The sequence below is a fragment of the Zootoca vivipara genome, chromosome 11, assembly GCF_965207765.1.
Source record: "Zootoca vivipara chromosome 11, rZooViv2.hap1.1, whole genome shotgun sequence".
In the NCBI taxonomy this organism is placed as follows: Eukaryota; Metazoa; Chordata; class Lepidosauria; order Squamata; family Lacertidae; genus Zootoca; species Zootoca vivipara.
The window spans coordinates 23262385-23269921 of NC_142594.1; the positions used below are offsets into that span (position 1 = coordinate 23262385).

Consider the following 7537-nt stretch of genomic DNA (forward strand, 5'->3'; position numbering starts at 1 on the left):
TGGTTTATCAATCTATCCATCTTCCTGGAGAACTCTGGGAATTGTAGCTCTGAGAGGACGACAGGACGACATTCAGCACCCTCAACAAATTACTCTTCCTGGGATTCTTTGGGGAAGTCATGAAGGTTTAAACTATGTTATGATACTGCTTTAAATTTATAATGCAGATGTGGCTTCAGTTCAATACCACCCAAAGTGAATTTCGACTGAAAACAACAATCCAGCCAAACCGAAACTTTACAGTGGGGGAGTTAAACATTTGCTCAACTCCTTGCCATTGAAGCAAACTGGATACTCCTGAGTTATTAAGACATGCTTCAGTTTTAATAGCAAACGTTTACCCCCTTGGCCAAAGGGGAGCATGCCTTTGCCACAGGACTGTCATATTGTACCCGCTAATATTGCAAGCTGGTGAGCTACAGCTTTGCTAGAGCATTCGCCTCAACCAACCCTAGGGCATTTACCATCTGTTCCCTGGAGGAGATGACAGTTTTATAATCTGTATTACTGGAAATTGAAAATGATATTAGAATACAAAATGATATATCTAGGCTACTCGAAAGTGCCTTTTTTGGGGTGGAGGGGAGGGACAATTTGACTTTTAAAATCATTAAACCTTTGTTTCCCTAAACACAGATCTATGCATCCAATAAAGAGCAGGAATCATGAGGCATTCTGTTTACTGACACATCTGAGCTTTCAAGATAAAGTGTTTCCAGCAATAAATTTCAAATCTGTGTCCATCCTTTTTTTGCCTCTTGGGATGCTCATAGCATTTCTGCCAAAGCATGCGAAAGCAGGTCAGAGTAGACTCTAGTCTAGTTGATGGAAACCAAAACGCAGCTCTACACTAAACTTCTGTCCATAGGCAAGTCGCTGATGGCTGCGTATTTATCAACTCTCCAGAGTCACATGAGAGCTTCCCCCTTCACTCCTGCAGTGGCACTAACTCCCATCCTGCTTTAGCTCAATAATGGGCTTTGGGAGTGAGTGGGGGAGGGGTGGCCGCTCTCTCTCTCTTTCTCTGTATGTATACAGCTTTAAGACTGTTGACTCTATAAAAAGGATGGGGAACCCAATGGCCTTCTGGAAGTAGTTGGACTCCAGCTCCCATCAGCCCCATTCTGCAAGGCCAATGGTCAGAGATGATGGGTCTTGTATCCTGACAACATCTATAAGGCCACAGATTCTCCACTTGTCTCCTGTAAAAGAAAGAAGACAGAAGATGTGCATATTAACAGGGAGGGAGGGAGCACTATGCAAGGGGGAAAAAGGATTTTATATATAATCCATTTTATATAATACAACCTTACCCATCCCTGACCTTTTGTATGTACAGTGGTGCCTCGCAAGACGAATTTAATTCGTTCCGCGAAAAATTCATCTTGCGAATCACGGTTTCCCATAGGAATGCATTGAAATTTCTTTCTTTGCCCATATGAACGCATTAATTAAATTTCAATGCATTCCTATGGGAAAACGTGATTCGCAAGATGAATTTTTCACAAAACGAATTTGTCTTGCGAGTCACCATCAGATCGCAAGACGCATTTGTCTTGCAAAAAATTCGTCTTGCAGGGCATTCGTCTTGCGAGGTACCTCTGTAACATTAGTCAAAGGGGAAATAGTCACAGGCTGGGACTAATCAGAGTTGTAGTCCATAGCAAAGGCCCTGGATCCCCTATTCCTGCTTTAAGCTCTAAAGACCACCAGGAGGACCAAAGCTTCTCCATCCCTGTGTTGGAATATCAACAATTTCACATCTGAGTTCTTTAAGAGCTGTTAAAGGCATGCTACCCAGAGTCAGCAACTTTTTAATTTTAAATAGCCGGCAGCTTATTTTACAGAGGAATCCTCAAAGCTCCGAGTGAGAAGAGATATTCTGGCCTTGTTCCTGGTCCCACAGGAGGGCAAACAACCTAGATGGCTTTGAAAGAGGTTTAAACAAATTCATGGAGGAGAGGGCTCCGCTCAGCCTTCACAGCAATACTTCTGAATACCAGTTGCTGGAAAACACAGGAGGAGAGAGGACTCTTGTGCTCAAATCATTCTTGTGGGTTTTCCACAGAAATCGGGTTGGCCACTGTGAGAATAGGATGCTAGACTAGAAAGGCCATTGGCCTGACCCAGCAGGTTCTCCTTATGTTCTTAATGCTTTTTTGCCTTAGGAATGTGATAAACATCGCATTTCAGCAATCAGACTTTGTTCATATCGAAACATGGATTTTGAGATGGCGGATATTCACTCGCAGGTCTGAAACCTAAGTCTTTGGATGAGGTTCTGTTTTGTTTTCCTCAAATTCTGATATTTGGGGACTTAGGATTGTTCAAAGGGCATTCCTATCAGTTGCATGCTGTGTTGAGGAGGTTTCAAGCTTTCCGAGAGAAGGGTATGATTTAAGTCGATGATGACAGTTATTTAGATTTACAGTGTCTGAAAGCTGATAAAGAGAACAGGAAAATAAACAGATTGCCAGTGGTATTAACTAGACATGCCAAAGGTTATAGGCACATATTAGATGACATTGAGGAGTGGAATAATAAAAAATTTCCCCCACCTGGAGAACAAAACTTCAATAACTCATAGTCAATAATATCCAATGAGACTGTGCAAGACCTAATAACTTATGAATCTCACCCTTAGCAGCTGTGATAAATTCGTTACTTCATTCCCCAATGCCGCATACTCCATAGGCGGCTAAACACTTCAGCACTTCAGACCACATCCTTTCTGATTTCAGGATTTTCCCAACAGAGGAGGCATTAAAAACCCCAAAGCCTTGGATAAAAGGGAGAATTCTGGGACTTATAGAGCTTTTCTATTTTTTTTAAATCTAGCTGCCTGTGGTTGAAAACTTGGAAGACAATGTAGCCTTTTATATCATGCTGTTTCTGGAATCCTCGTTGAGTGGGCTTTAGACAGGCTCCTACAGTTTGGAAAGACCCCTGCCTCCTTCGCAGTGCGTGCCTCTTCCTCCCTTAAGCATGCTCTCCGGACAAGCAAAAGCTCTTTAAAAAAAAAAAGATCTCCCCCCCCCCCAATGGACCTTGCTGGTAATTATGCTGTGCAGCCCTGCTTCCTCCACCCTTCTGTTTAAAGTGATTCATTAAAATTCTGTACATGTTTTGTAAATCTAGTGTACCTCCAAAGCTGTCTCACAGCCAAAAACACCCTCAAAACATCCTCTCTATATACAAAGCGAGACCAACCTGGAATAATTTGTTGCTTGTTATTTCTGAGACATGTTTACATCTTCCTCGGTTTTTTTTCATTGCCTGTTTTGGAAGATGCCTTTAGAAGATCCCTCGCATATTTATGCCTGCAGAAAATAAAACAAAACCTGTTTAATATAATTGTGACCTGTTTGGGCTTAAAGTAAACATTAGTGTTTGATGAAAAGCTCTTCCCCTTCTCTCCCCTGGTAGCTGTTTGCAAAGGTCTGCTCTGGAGCAGCCGTCAAATGAAGAAAGTGGTGTTATTTCAACAAAGCCAGAACCCTCCTCCACCTCCTGTATTTTTTTATTTTTTATTTGCTTGTAAATATTAGTACATTTTGCAAGCGGGGCTAAGGGCTGGCAGGCATCCTGTCATTTAAACAGAGTTAGGACTGATTGACGCCAAGTTTCTGTCAAAGATCTGAAAGGCAGTGCATTAACTCAGGAGCATGGCGTAGACATGCCTCCCTTAAAAAAATTTCAGATCTACTCCCCTCACTTTTTTTAAAAAAATAAAAAAGTCAACAAATTCCAGGGGAGCTGGTTTCTGTCACAGTCCAAAATAATTAGCAATGAAAGAAACATTTTATTTAATGTTTTAAGAAGTCAGGATTTGGGAACAGGGTAAAAAAAAACCAGATCTCTTGCTGACATCATGTAAAACAGGGAGGTGACAGAAGACGGAGAGATGGGTGGCCGAAAAAAGCCACAGAAAAATACACACGTCCAAACTTCTGAACTGAGGACAACCATGATAGTTTAGAAAGGGCACAGTCATTGACCATGAGGATTAGTTCATAAGACTTTCTGATGGGTCTTGTCCAGAACATTCTATTGGTTCATGCATATTGATGGGAACAGTGTGGATGTAACTGTTGTTGTTGTTGTTGTTGATTGCCCAACCTTCACCAGCAAGTCTTCAGGTGGATTAACACAATTTAAAATCACGAATTAAAAACAGTGAAAACATATAACACGGACAACACACATCTCAGATGCTAAAGGGCAGGGTAAAGAACTGCTTCTCCTGGATTCGCCAAAAGCTGTACAGTCATACCTCGGTTTAAGTATGCTTCGGTTTGAGTACTTTCAGTTTAAGTACTCCGCAGACCCGTCTGGAATGGATTAATCCACTTTCCATTACTTTCAATGGGAAACTTTGCTTCAGGTTAAGTACAGACTTCCGGAACCAATTGTGTACTTAAACCGAGGTACCACTGTATAGTGAAAAAGCCAGGCACACCTCTGTGGGGAGGGAATTCCACCACTTAGGGGCTGCCACAAAGAATGCCTTGTCTCAGACCACCACCACCACCCTAACCTTCTGTGGGAAGTGGAAGTGGGCCCTTGGGAATTATACATCACCAACCACAGTGGAACAACTCAAGTCACCACTAGGGCTGGATCTACACTGATCTTATAGAACGTTATATTTAATAATGTTTAAAATGCAGTTTCCCATTGCTGGCGGCTCACTGCTCCACAGCACCCCCTGGTGTCACATTTCAATAACACACTGTTAACGTTATAAACGATCGGTGCAGGAATGTTGAAGGATTCTGGTTCACTCTGCATTGGGGAGCAAACATACCAGTTTCAGCCCCTTCGGACCTATGTGCAGATTGGAACATAGAAATGGGGATTGTAATCTACTAATCAATAGATGTATGGGTCCCACAAGTCCACTCACCTTCAAAGGTGGGTGGTGTTGCAGCCAGGCCACAGCCAGGCCACAGCCAGGCCAGTTGCTGGCTGGGCAGAAGGCGGCTGCCTGCCAGTGATTTGGCCAATGTCAGCAGCTGTGTGGGTGTTCTCCAGGGAGCGGGCCCAACTGGCCAATGAGTGCTGCTTGGGCCTGTTCCTGGGGGAATAAATTGCAGCCCACCTCGACTCTCCTCAGCCACACCAGAACATTCCATTTTGTCAGTGTTTCCCTAATTTCTGCATTATGTTTGAGCTTTCACGCAACTTCTGAAAAACTAAGGGAATGTAGCACATGCTTAGCCTTCATTTCTGTGTTATTTGATACCAGGAAAAAAAATATCTATTTGTAGCCCGCTTAACCTGGAAAATCACATAGGAAGAAAGTTACAAAGTCTGGGGCACTGGGGCAGTAAACCAGCAGACAGGTCCTACCTGCTGTTTTCATGTGGGGGTGGGATGGGGGGGTGGGACCGAAGCATGCATGTGCAGAAAGGGTTGGAGGAGGAGTGGTGACATTGTCCAATGATGTTTGCTATTGTGTAACACCATGCACACTGGCGTGAATGAAATTTTGTGCGACGTGCCTGTCTGTTGGTCCGAAAGCCACAGCTCCATTACACAACAGGTACTGCTGAAATTGGGACAGGTGCTAGCATTATGATCAGGAAAAAATAATACTATAACCCCCCGCCCTACATTTGAATGCACCCTAATTGATTGCAATTTTATCTGCTACAAAATAGCCTGCACGGTGGCTAAAAGTGTGAGGTGTGAGTTCAAAGAAGAAGCAACAAGGACTTTGCCATATTCCCAGCCTGATTTCCCTGATATATATCCATTTACTGTTGACAAGCACATTATTCCCCTCCCCATAGATGCTTTGTGCATGCCTGACCATTGGCCATATGGCAGCGTTGTCCTGTGGGTAGGTTTATTCTTAGCAGCTCACAGCTGGAAATGCAATAACTCCACGTAGCTGTGATATTACACTAATTGGCCAAGACATCTCCGAAGCGAGATGTAGGAAACAGCGATTTGAAACATCAGGTTAATTCCGAGCTTGTGTGTAGGAAGACAAGGCACGTTGTCACGCCCAGAGTATCTGAAGAGCCCCTTTTGATTAAAATTTTATTAAAAACATCTCCCCCTTCCAAGTTTATCTCTTCATTAGGGGCGGGGAATATAATGAAATTGGATGCCCAGATCCTAAGTGCTTTCAGGCAAATTTTCTATTCCATACATTGCCACAAGGAACCGGGCAAGGTTCCTGAACAGTATGTGCAATGTTCATCTATCACCAAGCATTATTGTCACAACTGGGTTTTTGGTGTGGGGTGGGATGGATACCACACCCAATTAGGATTAAGTACAAGGCAACTAGCTACTGTTCAGAAGCATTATCCAGAGAAAAGTCAGTTTTGCAAAAATGCGAACTGCCTGCCTGCCTGCCTGTCTCCTCTGGTCAGTTTCTTTCTCAGCTGTTCATGCAGTGCCTGCCCTGAAGGAGAAATGATCTCGAAATGCACAGTACAGTGGAAAGTTGAAACCCAGTGAGATCAGGGGGTTTAATGTTGTGTCTTATAAATCTCAGCTGGAAGTCTGAACGGGAACTGTTGTAGGATGGAAAATCTAGCTAGCTATGCCCACCTGCTGTTTGGATTTTGCAAGAAATAAATAGAAACATCTTCAATAGCCTACAACAATGGAGTATTTGGAATTATTTTATTTTTATATTTTAACAGAAGGGATAACAACACAATATTGACTCTGAAGTGAAAGAAACAAGTATAAATCCCTTTCCAGTTTAATACGTCTACAATTTGTGTCTCAATGAAGCTGGACCATTTCACCGGAATATTAGTTGCTGCTAAGAGACCATTCCTTCTGTACATGGCATCAATTGGTTTGTCTATCTTGCCTATACATTTCAGAAGCCATTCTGTTAAGGGCAAAGAAAATTAAAGGTCTTGGAAAAATTGTCCAAGGAATAAGTTCCATCACAGAGAAGGCCAAATACAGAACATGCTTATTAAGACCGCAAATACATTTTCAATTGTATTTTTAAAAATACTAAAACCATTACTACTACTGCTATAACCCTTCTTCAGCAGCAGGTCCCAAGTGGGTTATAACAACCTGAAATTCAGCATTAAAAAAGCTAAAACAAATTTGTTGTTGTTTAGTTGTTTAGTCATGTCCGACTCTTCATGACCCCATGGACCAGAGCACGCCAGGCACTCCTGTCTTCCACTGCCTCCCGCAGTTTGGTCAGACTCATGTTAGTAGCTTCGAGAACACTGTCCAGCCATCTCGTCCTCTGTCGTCCCCTTCTCCTTGTGCCCTCAATCTTTCCCAACATCAGGGTCTTTTCCAGGGAGTGGCCAAAGTATTGGAGCCTCAGCTTCAGGATCTGTCCTTCCAGTGAGCACTCAGGGCTGATTTCCTTCAGAATTGACAGGTTTGATCTTCTTGCAATCCATGGGACTCTCAAGAGTCTCTTCCAGCACCATAATTCAAAAACATCAATTCAGTGATCAGCCTTCTTTATGGTCCAGCTCTCACTTCCATACATCACTACTGGGGAAACCATAGCTTTAACTATATGGACCCTAAAACA

The 7537-nt window shown here is 42.9% G+C and overlaps 1 long non-coding RNA gene across 1 annotated transcript; it reads right to left on the minus strand.

The window, feature by feature from the left end:
• Positions 1-663: 663 nt before the first annotated feature.
• Positions 664-3437, minus strand: LOC148684228 (uncharacterized). The gene is made up of 2 exons (XR_015946405.1): positions 3211-3437; positions 664-1202 (listed from the first exon to the last, which is right to left on the minus strand). It is a non-coding gene; the product is annotated as an uncharacterized LOC148684228 (long non-coding RNA).
• Positions 3438-7537: the final 4100 nt, after the last annotated feature.